Source organism: Melospiza georgiana, chromosome 29 (genome assembly GCF_028018845.1).
Source record: "Melospiza georgiana isolate bMelGeo1 chromosome 29, bMelGeo1.pri, whole genome shotgun sequence".
Classification (NCBI taxonomy): domain Eukaryota; kingdom Metazoa; phylum Chordata; class Aves; order Passeriformes; family Passerellidae; genus Melospiza; species Melospiza georgiana.
Genome location: NC_080458.1, coordinates 146,734 through 163,159, shown reverse-complemented (window position 1 = coordinate 163,159; position 16,426 = coordinate 146,734). Strand labels below are relative to the sequence as shown.

The following is a 16,426-nucleotide window of genomic DNA, read 5'->3' as shown; positions in this document are numbered from 1 at the left end:
GGATGCTCAATCAACAGTATTGACAGTAACATCTTCATAACGAGGTGGGGAGTGTTCTTCATTTTGCCGCCCGCGGGTCATCACCTTCAGCAACCGGAGAGATCGCCTCTTTTCCTTTTCGATCACACCTAAGAGGCATCTATATACAATCCATATAGTCACTAGAAATACTAAAAACATTAGTACATATTGTATGGCAGACGTAATCCAGCCAGACAGGTGAAGCCCCAAAGAATCAAATACTGCTCCTATCCAATTATGCTGTGCTTCCTTTTCAATTTCCTTGGTTTTTGTTTCCACTTCTGCCAGTTTAGAAATATCTTTCTCAACTTCAAGTGTAACATTTGGAATGTGTACAGAGCAATGATCTATTCTCCTACTCAGGTAACCACAAACTCCATGTTCCTTTAACAGTAGCAAATCCAATGCCATTCTGTTTTGTAGGGTCATTCTTGATGTAGCTTGCAATTGAAAATTTAGATCTTTAAATCCCTTCTTAGTAGCTGCTGCCAACCTTTCTGTCTGTCCTAACAAATTGTTGAGTATTTCCCTATTTTGATATGTCGCTACCGGAGGGAATAATGACTCCAATATTCATCCAAATTGTACTCCTGAGCCAGGTTCATGCCACTGCTCCTCTAGGGATTCTTCCCTCTTTCTGAGTCCTTTCCTTTGGATCAATCTATTCTGTTTCCAGTATGGACACAATGTGGGAACCCCTAGGGTGATTTGTGTTACTGATCCATCTAGAGGTAAATGTGTGGTCCACTGTCCGTGTCCCAACACCCAGACTGGATTTCCAGGACTGTGCACAGTAGTATATCTGCAATCTATAGGTCCATCCATGGACTCTCTGCTAACCGTGTGATCATACCCCCTACACTCGCATCCCCACTTTAATGCCATTTTCACCGGTACAAATCCAATTCAGTCTTCCGGTGTATCACATGTAAAAACCTCAGTACAATTCCAATCCTCCTTCTGCGGTCTGAACTCTCGGGAAGACGTAGACGTGATAAGGGCCCTATAATGTGACTGATTCTTTACTCCTGACCATTGGATGCACCATTGTACTTCCCCAAGGTAATTATAGTGTTCCAAAACACTAGGTCCCCATAATGTCTTCCAACTATTCCAGGTGTCAAAATTCTGTGTGACATTCTGACAACTCATCTCATTTCGTTGGGATTTCGTTCTTATTTGTACTGTATTGCTGTTGGAGTGAGGGGAGAACGACCAATCCTTTGATGCATCGAACTCAAGTTTATTGATCGATCAGCCAGTTTAAATAATAGTGTTAACGAACTTCATGCATATTCCAAAATCCAAGTTTATGATAGGCTAACAGAGAAAACTCTAACCACACCTTTTGTTTTACTATACTGCTGATTGTTTACACAAAATAAAACCAGTGTTCCCACTGTGATATGAACGGTTCCCAAAACTTCCACATCTGTTCTCAGGGTGCCATCTTTTCCCAGAGAGGGTGTTGCACTTGTTATGGGAAGACTGCCTGAGAACCCTATTGTTTATACAATGATGCCTGAGAGAGTTTAATTGTTTATAGAAGTCAGGCTGGGAACTGCTTCACAACTACCTGTTACTTTTCTCTCAATTGCATGGCTTCATGGCCTTTTTCTTTAAACCATGCTTGAACTAAACTCCCGACATATTGCGCGGCTCATCTATTGGGGTTGCAATTAAACACCTCCTGGTATTTTGAATCCAACAATAATGATTGGATTTCTTTTCACATTCCTCTCTAGTCATAGCCCGAATGGTCATACACAAATCCCTCCATACATCTACTGGTTTGGGAACTGACTGGCAGGACCACGAAACATTCTTGAATGTTTCAGGCATTTTGGTTACCAGTATTATTCCCCAGGGAATTGGTTCACCTGCAGCCTGTGGCAATGGCAGGCAAGCTGTTATTTTAGTCACGTTCTGCATGATCTCAAAATCTCTGATTAATCCTACCACTAAGTTTTCCTGCTCAGTACTTCGTTCTATTGTATCATTAACCTCCCGTCTACTCCTTCTACCATGTCTCTGTAAGGATAACATCATTCTGTCATGCCTCCACCATGCATTTCCTATTCTAGGATTAGTGACACTCGACCACCCACAACCTTTGCCTTCCTTCCCCCCCAACTGGTCCTGTCCTCTATTCTGTCCCAGGTCAGTTCCCTATTTTGCTTCCATCATTTGACCCAAAGGTTCCTTTGATATCTTGATCTTACTAAGAAGGAACAATTTATTCTGAGGGGTGGCCCATCCCACATGTCCACTGCCATTGATACTGGATTAACCTTTATGTTTTCAGCACGATCCCCTGTCCATGGCAAAACCCTCATACTCACTCTTTTGTAATCAAAACTATCCCATATTTTGACCAAACATGTATATTCCCCTGTATCGTTTGTGGTTACCTTGGTAAGATTCAGTACCGTGTTTCCTTGTTGTTTATCTTGATCCCAACCGACTCCTATCTTGCCTCAGCTTCTTTCAGCCCCCCGTTGCCATATTGCAAAAACTTCACCGGCCTCAACTTTCTGGCTGTCAAATATAACACAAGTTAATTGAACATCCATCCCTTCCATGACTGTAACCTTTGTTTCTTCAACCTGTACTAGAGTAGACCCTTGAATGGGTACTAGTCTCATGATTACTAGCAGTAATATAATTAAGAAGGCGGCTTTGAGCAGAAGATCATCCGGGTTGGAGACACTATCTGGGTTTCCCATTGGAACGGTGCCTTCTTTACCCTGGTGTAATGGATCCAAGCATCCATCCCCTGGACCTTCACCACCGTGTAGGTCGTCATCATCACCTGGTGGGGTCCACTCCATGAATTCCCGTAGCGCATCCATGATCCACTTCTTGACATACACCTGGTCCCCTAGGCTGGATGTCGTGGACAGAATTCTCCAGCGTGAGCGGTCTATTCCACTGTAACGTATTTCTTAAAGAATTCAAGATCTTATTAAGTGACATAACATACTCTGCAATCGCCTGATCCCCACTCACATGTACCTCCCCTTTTAATACAGTTGCATGATATGGTTTGCCATATAATATCTCATATGGACTTATGCCTACCTTTTCCCTTGGTTTAATTCGAATCCTGAGTAAGGCCAAAGGCAAAGCTTGAGGCCAGTGCAGTTTAGCTTCCTGGCAAATCTTTTTGATTTGTCCTTTCAGGGTTTGATTCATCCTTTCCACCTGCCCACTAGACTGAGGTCTCCAGGGGGTATGCAAATTCCAGGTCATATCTAACATTCATGCTAATTCCTGCACTACCCCGACTATAAAATGCGGACCGCTATCTGATGACAATCCTAAAGGTACTCCAAATCTTGGTATTATTTCTTTTAACAAGGTTTTTACCACCTCCTTAGCCTGATAAGTTCTACATGGAAAAGCTTCCGGCCACCCTGAGAATGTACATAAGTACACTAACAAGTATCTGTATCCCTGTGCTCTAGGCAATTCAGAAAAATCAACTTGCCAGTAATCTCCTGGTTGTGGCCCGACTTGCAACTTTCCCATTTGTATTTGTCTCCTAACTACTGGATTATTTTTCAAACATACCGGGCACATTGCATTAACTCTTTTTGCCATTGTTAACATCTGATTAAAGATTATCTCATTCTTCAAAAATTTTACCCTCCAATGACATTTATTACCCTCCAATGACATTCTGCCCTCCAATGACATTTATTATGTTCTGATTCCAAAATAAATTTCATTATGCGGGTAGGTACCACTATTTGTCCCATTGGTGTAACGTACCACCCAAGTTGATTCTTCTGTGCCCCTAGCAAGTTTATTAGTTTTCCATCTTCTATTGAATATTTGGGCTCCTGATTCAGGTATGGGGTAGCCGGATTTGTTCTTACCGGTACCAATGCCATTTGAGTCCATACTTCCCATGCCACTTGCCGTGCTGTAACATGAGCAAATCGATTTCCTCTGTAAACGTCTCCTTCCGCAGTCTGGTGTCCTCTAACATGCATTACTGCAACTGCTTTGGGATTGTGTACTGCATCCAGTAGCTGTAGCACTTCTTCCCGGTGCTTGATGTTGGTTCCCTGTGAATTCAAAAGCCCCCTTTCCTTCCATAACACCCCATGTACATGAATCACACCAAAGGCATATTTAGAATCTGTCCAGATATTAACCCTTTTGTCCTTGCTCAAATACAGGGCTCTGGTGAGTCCAATCACCTCTGCCTTCTGGGCCGAAGTTCCAGGTAACAAAGCCTTTGCTTCTATTACCTGATCCAATGTTACCACTGCATACCCGGCATAGCGAGTCCCATTCTCGACGAAACTGGATCCATCAGTGTATAGTTCCCATTCAGGTTCTTCCAATGGTTCATCCTTTAGGTCGGGTCTGCTGGCATATACTTGTTCAATTACCTCTATGCAATCGTGCACCAGTCCCCCAGCCTCCTGGTCACGGCGTAAAAACCCTGCTGGATTAACATGATTAGTAGTCCTTATTCCAATATCATCCTGTTCTCTCAGGATGGCCTGGTATTGCAACATTCGACTGGATGATAGCCAGTGACCCCCCTTTTGCTCCAAAACGGCCATGACCATATGGGGAACAAACACTTTCATTTTTGCCCCCAAAGTCAATTTCTGGGCCTCTTGAATAAGAATTATTGTTGCCGCCATGGCTCGTAAACACGAGGGCCACCCGGAACTTACCAAATCCAGTTGTTTAGAGAAGTATCCCACTGGCCTCTTCCAGGATCCCACCTTCTGGGTGAGGACCCCCAATGCCAGTTTTTGCCTCTCATTCACGTACAACTGGAATTCCTTGGTCAGGTCAGGGAGTCCTAGGGCTGGGGCCTCTTTTAGTGCCTGCTTCAATTCCTGGAAGGCCTTCTTTTGCTGTGTCGTCCACTCCAACCGATGCTGCTTCAAGGCCTCATATAGTGGCTTGGCTAGGAGACTGAAATTCATGATCCACAGTCGACACCATCCCACCATTCCTAGAAAAGATCTCAATTCCTGATGGTTACGAGGCAAAGGAATAGTACATATTGCCTCTATTCGGTTTACTCCCAAACGTCTCTGCCCTTGTGTGATCTCACAACCGAGGTAAATAACGCTATTTTTGACCAATTGAGCTCTTTCCTTAGAAACTCGATACCCTGCTTGGCCAAGCATGTTGAGTAATTTAATTGTTAATTCCACGCACATTTCCCTTTCCTTAGTAGCCAGAAAGATGTCGTCCACGTACTGCAGGACTACATACAAGGATGGGGATATTGTTACCTGGGTTATCTTCCATTCCTCCAGCTCCTTGGCCAGTTGGTTTCCAAAAATAGTAGGGGAGCATTTAAATCCCTGTGGGAGTCTCGTCCACGTAAGCTGCTTCTTTCTCCCAAAATCAGGACTCTCCCACTCGAAGGCAAAATATTTCCTACTCTCTACTGGCAGTGGGATGCAGAAGAAGGCATCTTTAAGGTCAATCACTGAGAACCATTTAAACTCCTCCGATACAGATGTTAACAAGGTATAAGGATTAGCAACAACTGGATGTATGTCTTTCACTATTTCATTAATAGCCCTCAAGTCCTGTACCAAAGGGTATTTACCATTAGGTTTCTTTACTGGAAAAATTGGAGTACTATACTCCGATTCACATTCCTGTAATATTCCTTGAACCAAATATTGTTTAATTAACGGGGCTACTCCCCTCCTTGCCTCAAGCTTCAAGGGGTATTGCTTTATCCTCACTGGTCGGGCCCCTTCCTTTAGTTCTACCTTTACTGGCTGCGCAGCTTTAGATTTTCTGGGGACCCCTGACTCCCATACCCAGGGTACTACAGCCTGCTCAATTTCTTCTGGAATAGGAGAGGCATCCACTTCCTTGATCACAAAAATGCCTGCTATTTGTTCCTCAGGTATTTCCAATTTCACCCTTCCTCCCTCAAATATTATTTTCACATTAAGTCAGGACAACAGGTCTCTGCCAAGAAGGGGTGTGGGGCAGTTTGGCATATACAAAAATTGGTGATCTAATTCCTTCCCCCCAAACCTAAGATTTAAAGGTTGTAAAAATGGTTGTTCCTCTAGCTTCCCTGTTGCCCCCACCACCTATACCATTGTGTCACTCAAAGGTCCCAATTGTCTATTGAGTACAGAATAAGTAGCTCCAGTGTCTACCATAAATTCTTGATCCTTTCCATCTATTTCTAAAACTACCCTTGAATCCTTTTCTAGTCAGCTTTGATTCTGATAGTTTCCCAAAACTAGTGCTTGAGCGACTTCTGCTGGTCCTCCCGTGAATCCTCCCACAGGAGCATTCCCCATTGGACCTGTCCTTAATCCCATGTTTCCCATGCCCATACCTCCTCTAACCGGGCATTCATTTTTCCAGTGTCCCAATTGTCGGCAAAACGCACACTGGTTTGGATCCAACCTCCCCATGTCAGGTGCAAACCCAAATCCTCCCCGACCTCTTGCCAACCCCCTTTGTCCGCGATTAGCTCCTCCCCAGCCTCGACCCTTAATGGGTCTTCCTCCTGCCCCTGTCTGTTGCATTACAGCCAGAATACTAGCTTGTTGTCTTTTTGCAGTTTCTTTTTCCCTGCTGTTGTATACCTTCCACGCTACCTCCAGCATTTTATCCAAACTTTGAGTATCATCCCCTTCCAGCTTTTGTAACTTTTTCCTAATATCCTCTTGCGATTGCCCCATAAACAACAATGCCAATTGAAGTTTTCCTGATTGATCCTCTACATCTAAATTAGTAAACTTCCGAGCCATGTCTTTTAATCGTTGTAAAAAGGCAGACGGAGACTCATTCTTGTCCTGCTTGACCAAATACAACTTAGACCAGTTCATAGTCTTAGGTATTCCTGTCCTAATTCCTTCCACCAACAATTCCTGATATCGTTTTACAGCCCTTATTCCTCCCGTAGAGTTTGGGTCCCACCTAGGTTCCTTACTTGGTACCAATTCATCAACTGTCTCGTTTAGTTGTCTCAACCGAATCTCCTCACGAGCCTTTTCTCTAGTGGCTCTAATAACCATTTCCTTTTCCGTGAAATCCATTATAGTATCTAATAATACCTGTAAATCATTCCAGTCCGGATTCTGAGTCTTTATTACCATTTTAACCACCCTTACCACCCTTTCAGGATCCTCCCGATAACTCCCCGCTGATTGCTTCCATATTACCAAATCCCCGGGGGAGAAAGGCACCTTTATAAGTATCCTTTCTCCCTGTGGTCCCACAGCTTCCCTTAACGGCGCAATTAACTGTGGCTCCTTCTGCCCCTTCCTTCCCTGGCAAGTCCGCCCTGCTAACGGAGTTCTTTTAACACTCTCATTCTTTTCACCATCACCACCATCACTATCACTCTCACTAGATCCCGTTTTTATAGCTATATCCGCAGGGGGAGCAGGGGGCACATTAGGAGCAACCGGAACCCTCGGAGGTGCTATACAATAAGACAAATCTTCCTCGATTGAAGGATAGAAATTACACTCCTTTCTTTCTTTACATCCCACACACTCCCTCTCATCATTCACTTCTAAAACCAAGATAACGCACTCCTTTCGCCATTCCTCTTTCCGGTACAAAACGAAAAACAAATCCAAATATGGTATTTCATCCCATTTCTCATTTCTCCTTAAAAATTGCATCAAAGATTCCATTATCTCCAATTCCAGTGTACCATTCACCGGCCATCCTGCTTCCCCAATCTCATATTCAGGCCACCAATGATTACAATAATCTATCATTTTACTTTTATCCAATTCTTGATAATACCCCTCACTTTTCCATCGTTTCAATATAAAACCTAATGGTGTATTTCCAGGTATTTTACCATTGGCTTGCACTAAGGTTTTAAAAGTTTTAAAAGACATCATATTACAGCCTTTAATTCCAACTTTAATCCCAATAAACCAATATACCTTAAACCAACATACCTTCTCACCGTCCTTCCCTAAAAAAAAACAGGAGGCGAGTTCCGGTCCTGCGTTCTCGTCCTTAGACGTCTTATGGCCGGAGCCTAGGCTTTTCTACCAACCACCAAATCCAAATCCAATTATCACCTTTTTTTTTTTTTTTTATTTTTCCAATATAAAGCATCTTCAGGCTTACCTTAATGCAGTTTGTCCGACAGGCGTGGGGGGTCGGGCACGACCAATGACTCCCCGAGAAGTGCTCGGTGCCGGCTTGGAGTGGATCGAGGCGCAAACCGCCCCAGCAACCCTCGGAGTCCTGCCGCGGTTGCCAGAAAACTGTTGCCCGATTGATAAATGACACAAAACTCAGATAAGTTTTGTGGGTGCTTTATTAAGGGCCCGGGGAGCTGGTGGACTAATGTCCCAAGCCCGAGCCCCCGATTTCACATATGGGTGCTTCCCTCTTATACATGCGATTCATAACAAAGTCTCCAAGAAACAGTTCCCCGTTCCCCTTGCCTAGTCACAGACCCCTTCTGATACATTCCTTGGTTCACAAACAAGATCATTAATCTTCTGCTTATCTTATTCTAAGAGCATTGTATGATGCCTCCAGACAGGTTAGCATTCTTACTTTCCTGCACTAGTTTAAATATTTATTAAATCCCTAATACTACCTGCTAGGTTACACACAAAACCCAACACATTTTCAACGGCTACGAAACTGCTTTTAACAAACCAATTCACACACAACTCACTATAATTAAACATTTTGCTAAATTTCATTTCTTTTCCAACTTATTGATATAAAAATATACATATAGACATATATATAAATCTATAAACATAAGTATGAAGGTCTTATTATACTTTAAACATGTATATAGTTATTTATTATATTGATATTTCACTTGCACAAGTGCATCTGAGCTCAAGATTAAAACCTCTTCTGTTGCTCCATAAGCAACAGAAAATTTGTTCCTTCTGAAGGCGCTGTTCCCAATGTACTCTTAACAAATTCATCTTTGTCTTCCCAAACCCACAAAGTCTTTTCCTTTCCCATATGCAATTTTTGGATGCATTTGAAGCCATCCAGGGGTGCAGCTTCTTCTACCTGACTGCCCCACTGCCCTCATGGGGCTCCAACCTCAGCCCAATCCAGAGCCAGGGAACTCCAGAAAAGGGCTTCCCAGCTGGGAATTTCTGATGGCACTGATTCCTCACATTTACATTGAACAAGTGAAATTTTGTTGGGATCTGGCCAGACTGTGTCAGTTTTGTTTTACCAGTGGGCAAAGTCAGCACCAGAGACACAGACACCAACTGAAGGAATCAGTGTCATTTCCTGCAGTTCAGAGCAGCAAAGAATCACAAAAGGAGCAGCTCAGCAATGCACCCGGCCATCCCCACCAAAGACTGCAGCAGTGATTAAGAAAGATCCAGCAGCATTTACCCTCAGCCTTTACCATCACCCAGACCCACACAGCAGCTGGGGAAGCTGTCACAGCCAAGGGCTGCAGAGCCACTCCTGGGCACTGGGAATTCCTGCAGGTGCCTCCAGCCCCAGGTGAGGCTCCAACCCCGCTGGGAGAGGGCCCAGCTCTGACAGTGCTGAAGGACCAAACTGACAGTACTGCTAGTGTGGCAACAGCTGGTTTCATCCTCCTCTTGGGTCCCTCCCAAAGCCTGGCCAGGGTTCAAGGAGGAACCAAGGGAGGTGACTTAGACCATACAGCCCCAAACAAGGCCAGATGTCAGATTTCATGGCCTTGTCTGGCTTCTAAATACACAAAGGTCAATACATGTTCACTAAGGAGTGGTTACATCTATCTCAGTGCTAATGACCATGCATATTTCATTAGGGAGCAGATATAAAGATAACCTTTGCTTTGAAGGTTCATCCAGAGGCTACCTTTGGCTCAGGGCCTGCTGTCCAGGCCTCACTCAGGGCTGGTGTCCTTGGAACTTCAGGGATGTGGTTTAGTGCTGGGCTTGGCACTGCTTGGTGACCAGCTGCACTGGCTGAGCTCAGAGGGCTTTTCCAACAGAAAGGATTCTGTGATTCCATGATTCTATCCCCTGCATTCAGCTGGGGCTATTTTAGCAGCATTACTTTGCTCCAAAAGTCTCCTCTTGCTTTTGGCTTCAGCTCCTGGTGCTGAGCTTCTCATGCTGAACAAGATGACTCTGAGAGAAGAACACAGTCCATGCAATTCCTTCTGGGACAGGGAGAGGGGAGGCTGTGCAAACAGGAGCATTGTTTGCTGTGGCCTCCTCTCTGCCCTTCATGCCTTTCAGTGCTTTGAACCAGCCAAGAGCTTTCTCCAAGAGTGCAATGGAGCAGCTGTTCCTGCTCCCGGGCCTGGCTCTCTCCAGTCTCTGCCCTTGCCTGCTTCTGTCCCTCTTGCTGTGGCCTCTGTTCCCCCAGGGCTCGCTGGCTGCTGCCCAGGACTGTGGCACTGGCACAGATCCAGTGCTCCAGATCCTCCTTTCTGTGCCCTTGGAGCTGCCTGGGCACAGCAGCCTTTTCCATCTGGAAGCTCCCCATGGACAGGGAGTGCCCAGCTCTTTTCCTTGCACAGCCTCCAGGAGCCCAGGGCTGCCATCTCCAGTCCATGCTGGCACCAGGGGCTCCAGGTGCCTCAGGCTGCTGTGACACCGCTGCACATGGGAGGGAAGAGGGGCAGGGGCTGTGCTCAAAGTCAGCTCCATGTGCTGCTGCTGCTGCTGCTGCTGCTGTGGGGTCATTTGTGCAGCCCTGGCCCAGAGTCAGGGATCAGATCCTGCCAGTCTCTTCCAGCCCTGACTGCTCAGAGTTTGGGCCTTGGAGCCTCAGGTGGCCAAAGGCAGCTGCTGCTGGTGCCTCTGTGTGCCCGAGTTCAGCAGTGCTGCTCCATCAGTCTGTGCCCAGCAACGGGGAAAAGCCTCAGCCCTGCAGGCCAGGAGCTGCCGGGCTCTGCCTGAGAGCTCAGCCAGCAGGAAGGGAGCTGCTCCACACAGGAACCAGAAGCAATGGACATTCCTTTGATAGGACATGTTTTCTATTGAAAGGAAAAAAAAAGGAAAAAGGAAAAAAAATGATAAATTGTAAAAGATAAGCATAAAATCCAAGTGTTAGTGAAAAAACATAACATACAGATAATGAAAAAAAAAAACCATAAATGCCAATTTACATTCTTTGCATTAACGGGTAAATGATCTTCTTAAAAAGAGAACTCAGTTATTTATATTGTAAATGTGTTGATGGCATGGATCCATCTTTGTGACCTCAAAAGCCTCTTAAAAGATTTTGGGCTTTGTTTCCAACATTGGTATTTGAAATTATGCTCGAAGCAAGAGGAAATTGCTTTGTGCCCTTCCAGCTCCAAGCAGGACTGGGAATGGAAACCCTGTCAAAGCCCACATCCTTTAGAAGATGACGTTCCTTCTCAGCCTGGGAATGAGCTGCACATTCCCTTTGAAACTGTCAGGGATTTCTTAGAGACACAAAGTCCCACTGACAGCTTTTTGCTCTGGTTTGGCAGTGCAGAAGGGCAATACTCCATCCATCAGCTCCAGACTGCACTGCCTCAAGAGCATGGCCCACTCGCCAGCTTTGGCCCACTCGTGGCACTGCTAGAGGAGGAAGAAAGTGCAATTGTACAATTCCAGCCAATCAAGAAGGAAGAATGGGACAGACAAAACACCCTGTACAGATCCAGGCATTCAGCTGGGACTGTGGAGAGTTTGGGTCCTTGCCAATTGAATGTGTGTCCCCAGCTGCAATCTCTGGGCCTGCAGCAGGGTCTCACTCACCTTCCAAAGCAGAAAGCTCAGGCGCTGTGCTCACAACAGGCTCGTCTGATGCAGAGTTGTCAGAGCAATGTGAGGGCAGAGCCAGCCCAGCTGTGCCAGGGCTGAGCCCAGCAGAGCCCTGGCAGAGCCCAGAGCAGCCTCAGCACCCGCAGAGCCCAGCTGCAAGGAGAGAAAGCAGAAACTGCCCGTCAGCTGAGGGCTCCTGTGCCCTTGTGCCAAGGCCTGCGGTGCCCAGGACATGCTGGCTGTGCCCAGAGCTGTGCCCAGAGCTGCCCATCCCTGCTCCCTTTGGCAGCAAAGCAGGAGGGCAGCACATGTGCCCAGCCTGCAGCCAGCCATGGCACATCCAGCCCTCAGCAGCTGCCCAGAGCAGGATGCTCCTGTGCTCGCTGCCAGCTCCCAAAAGCTCTGATCCCACCCTGCCAAGCACACAGGGACCCACCTCACGCCAGCCACGGCTGGAAGAAAAGCTTCTCCCAAACCATGGCCTCAGCCTTCTTCAAGGGCACGGCCCATCCACGCCACAGCTGCTCCCAAGCACTTCCTCATCCACACTGGACCACCTCAAATACTTCCTCTGGAAAAACAAACAACACATTATTGAAAATATATTAGAGACAAAAAGGGAAAACAAGAAAAACAGTAAAAACTCCCATCTCTATCAGGGTCTTGAGGAAGGCCCAACCCCTGCATGCCAGGGAAAAACCCAGCCATGGGTGAGGGAAGCCCACACTTTCTCTCTTCCCCCCTGCACTGCCCCCCAAAATCACAGTGATCCCAAAGCAAACAAGGGCAGTGGAGCAGCCCAAGCCCTTCCTTGCCTGCACAGCAAAGCAGCTGTGCACAGATTCTGGAGTCCCACCTCTGCTCCCCCCATGGGGCTTTGTTTGTGTTGAGCGTGCTGCCCCAGCCCCAGCCCAGGGCACGGGGGGTGCTGGGGGCTGTTGCAATGGCCAGAAGCCCACTCCCATTTCGTACCCACCCCAGCCCATGCCCCAGCCCTGCCAAAAGCAGCTGGGCAGCGACTGAAGAATGAGTTGCATCTGCCCCAGCAAAGGGGAAACTTTGGTTCCCCGCCACGCTGGGTCATGCCCAAATCTGGCAGAATTTCCCTGGGTGGGGACTCATCTACAAATTCCCTGTGGAGTTTGGCTTTGAAGAAGGTTCCAGAATCAAAGTCCATCACCTTCAGCCTCCAGTGGCCAGGCTGAGGAAGCGCTTGTCATCCCTGATGTCACCCTCGCTGTCTCCAGCAGCAGCAGCAGCAGCAGCAGCAGCAGCATCCCCATCCGGTACAGTTTCTCCAGGGGCTCCTTCTCCTTCCCTGGGGGGAGACCAAGCTGTCAGGGCTCTGCCCAGGGCCCCAGCTGTCAGGGAACCAGGACAAGCAAACCAGCTTGGATGGTGGCCACCAGTGCTGGGCAGAGCAGCTCAGCTCCAGCACAAGGGCTGCGTGTTCCCATTCCATGATCCCGGTGCAGTGACACAGGCAGCACAAAAAGCTCTAGGTTCCTTTGCTTCTGACTGCCAAGGCATGTGTGCAGCTGGAACTTACCAGGGCCCTGGATCAAAGTGTGCCTGTTGCTCTCTCCCTTCTTCTATGGCAGAGGAATATCCTGCACCCAAGGATCTCAGAACAGGTCTTCTAAGGTGGGTCTGTCCAAGGAGTTCACAGATAAACACCACCTGATCAGATCTTTGCACTCTGGGGAGAGAAAGCAGAAACTGCCGGTCAGCCAGAGAAGGCTCCTGTCTGCTTTGCCCCACTATTCCCATGACCAGACCTTGCTGGATGTGCTCAGAGCTGGGCCTAAACTTTCCCATCAATTCCCTGTTTTGGAGGAGAGCAGGACATGTGCCACCTCCTCAGCAGCTGCCAGAGTGGGATGCCCACGACCCCGCTGCTGGCTCCCAGCACTGGGATTCCCCCCGTGCCCAGAGAAGAGGATCCACCTTGAGAGAGCTGTTGTGGCAGCGGGAGCTGGCCCCAGCTGAGGTTCTGGCCCTTCCTGAAAGGGTGCTCCCCGCAGACCATCTGGTGCAGCAGGATGCCCAGGGACCAGACCGTTGCTGCCTCGCCATGGTACCAGCCAAAGTCGTTCCATTCCGATGGGCTGTAGGACAGTGTTCCTATGGAATACAGATGGAGTTTAGCAAGGGGATGCTGCTGCTCCCAGAGCCTGGCCCCAGAATCCCTGGGCCTGCGGGGGCTGCATCAGGGGCACACAGGGTGACCACTGCCCTCTCGTCAGCACCTGGGACTTGTGCACAAAGTTAGGGTTGGAAAAGAAGCCTCTGGTGCTGGAAGAGGGCAGCCCTGGCTAGGCCCAACCATGACATGCAAAGGAAAAACCCACTCCATGCTGGGGAAAAAACCTGCCCTTATCCTCCCTGCCTGCATTTCCCCAAAAATATTATGAAGCCAAGGCAAACAGGGCGAGTGGAGCAGTCCAAGCCCTTCCTCTCATCTGCACACCAACGTGGCTGGGGCACAGGTTCCGCCCTCCCTCTCTGCTACCCGCACCCACGGGGGTTTTGGTCGGGCTGGCTGCCCCAGCCAAGCCCCAGTCCTGGGCAGAGTGGCTGGCAGAGGCTGCCAGCAGGGCTGGAAGATGGCTGCCCACCCAGCCCCACTCTAAAGTAACTCAGCTGAAGATTCAGTGCCCTGACTGGCAGCAAAAGGGAGAATCCCCGCTGCCACAGCCAGCTTGGGCTGGGAGATGTTGGGCCATGAGATGCCAGCAGCGGGAGCACAGCCCTGTGTAGGCTCACCTGCAAAGTGAGTGTAGACTGTGTCCTGCAGGTAGGTGCCACAGCCAAAGTCAATCAGTTTGGCCTGCCCGGTGTCCAGGTCAACCAGGATGTTCTCTGGCTTGATGTCCCTGTGCAGGACCCCGCAGTTGGTGCAGTGCCGCACGGCCTCCAGCACCTGGCGGAACAGCTCCCGTGCCTCCTCCTCGGCCAGGAACTGCCGTGCCCGAATGGAACGCTGCAAGTCCTGACACTGCTCTGGCCGCTCCAGCACCATCACGATGCAGTTGGGGAGCTCGAGCCACTCCAGCAGCTGGACCACACCGGGGAAGCCAGTGGACACCTTGGCCAGCAGCACGACCTCCAGGGGTGCGCTGGTGCCGTCGGGCTGCGGGAGGAGCACGATGCCGTCAGTGGGGCCGATGCCGTGCCAGGCCTGGGGAAGCCCTCAGCCAGCCCGGGATGCTCTGCGCCCTGTGCTGGCCCCACGCCCGCTCTCCCTCGGGGCGTCCTGGCGGCTCCCACCGTGCCGGGCCCCGGCTCATCCCCGGCCGGCAGCCCCGGCTGCTGGCCCCGCTCACTCACCAGCTCGCCCCAGTGCCGGACGCGGTTCCGTGGCACCCTTTTGATGGTGCCTGCAAGTCAAGGGCAGCAGCGGGGTGAGCTCGCCGCCCGCACTGCGAGCCGCATCCTCCGCCCCCTCCTCCTGCGCCCGCCGCCGGCCCCGCCGCTCACCGGGGCGCCGTCCGAGAGCCGCGTGGCCGCGAAGACGCTGCCGAAGCCGCCGCGCCCCAGCAGCGAGCCCAGCCGGTACCGCTCCTGCAGGGCCTCCTGCGCCGTCCCTGCAGGCGGGACGCGGCTGTCAGCGCTCGGCCCGGGGCCAGCAACGACCCCCGAGCGCCCCTCACCCGCCCCGGGCCGGCCATGCCCAGGCGTTCGCTCTTCGGGACGCGGCACGGGAGGCTCGGGGCCGGCGGCCGCGCTGCCGAGCGGCGGAGCTCGGGCCGGGGAAGCCGCAGCGGAGGCGGCGGGAGCGACCGCGCCGCGTGTGTGCTCCGCGGGCCCCGGGAGGAGCCGGGGCCGGGGCCGGAGCCGGGACTGGAGCCTGCCTCGGGGCCGGAGCCGGGCTCGGGCCAGGCGGAGCCGAAGGGCGGCGATGCCGCCCCCGCACCAGGCACTGATGCTCGCCCGGCAGCGCCACCGCCAGTACGGCCAGAGCCGGGCGGAGGCGAGACCGCGGCGGGACGGCCGGGGCCGGGCACGGGGCACGGGGCAGCCCCGCCCGGAGCCGGGGGCGGGCCGGGGGCGGGCCGGGGGCATGGCCCTGCCCTGCAGGGGAGAGGGAGGCGGGGAGAGGAGAGGGACGCCGGGCGAGGGACTCTGAGAGAACGGTGCGGGACAACGGGAAAGGGAGAGAAAGAGAAAGAGAGAAAGAGAGAGAGAAAGACTATTCAAAACTATCTGTTTTGCTGCTGCTGCCGCTACTGCTGCCGCCGCTGCAACTGAAGCACCGGGGCCGTTCGTCCCCGTGTCCGTTCCCCGCTCGCCCCACGAGCCCCACGTTCGAGCCCCGCGCGCCCCGGGAACAGCCCCTCTGTCTGCCCAAACACGGGAACTTTGCAGTGCTGAGCCCGGATGCAGAGCCCTGACTCCTGCACACTGGCACAGCGATCCCCTCGCTCGCTGCTGGGCATTGTCCTTGCTGAGGGTCAAACACTGTCGGGGCACCTTCCCTTGGGATAGGATTCCTACCTGACCCCAGCACTGCACTGACATCTCCGGTGTTGCTTTCCAGTAAAAACAGGGGAAGGAAAACTGCGTGTGGCTCATGGTATTTTAGTGTGTCTAAAAATCACTAAGTCACCGATCTTAGAGGTGCTGTGCATCTGGAATTACTGGGATGGAGAAGTAGTGTAACATGGAAAAGGGGAGCATAGAAATAA

General features: G+C 50.3%; 1 pseudogene; it reads right to left on the bottom strand.

Moving 5' to 3' along the window:
• Positions 1 to 13,330: 13,330 nt before the first annotated feature.
• LOC131094384 (serine/threonine-protein kinase pim-1-like) lies at positions 13,331 to 16,177 on the bottom strand (annotated as a pseudogene).
• Between the last annotated feature and the right edge of the window lie 249 nt (positions 16,178 to 16,426).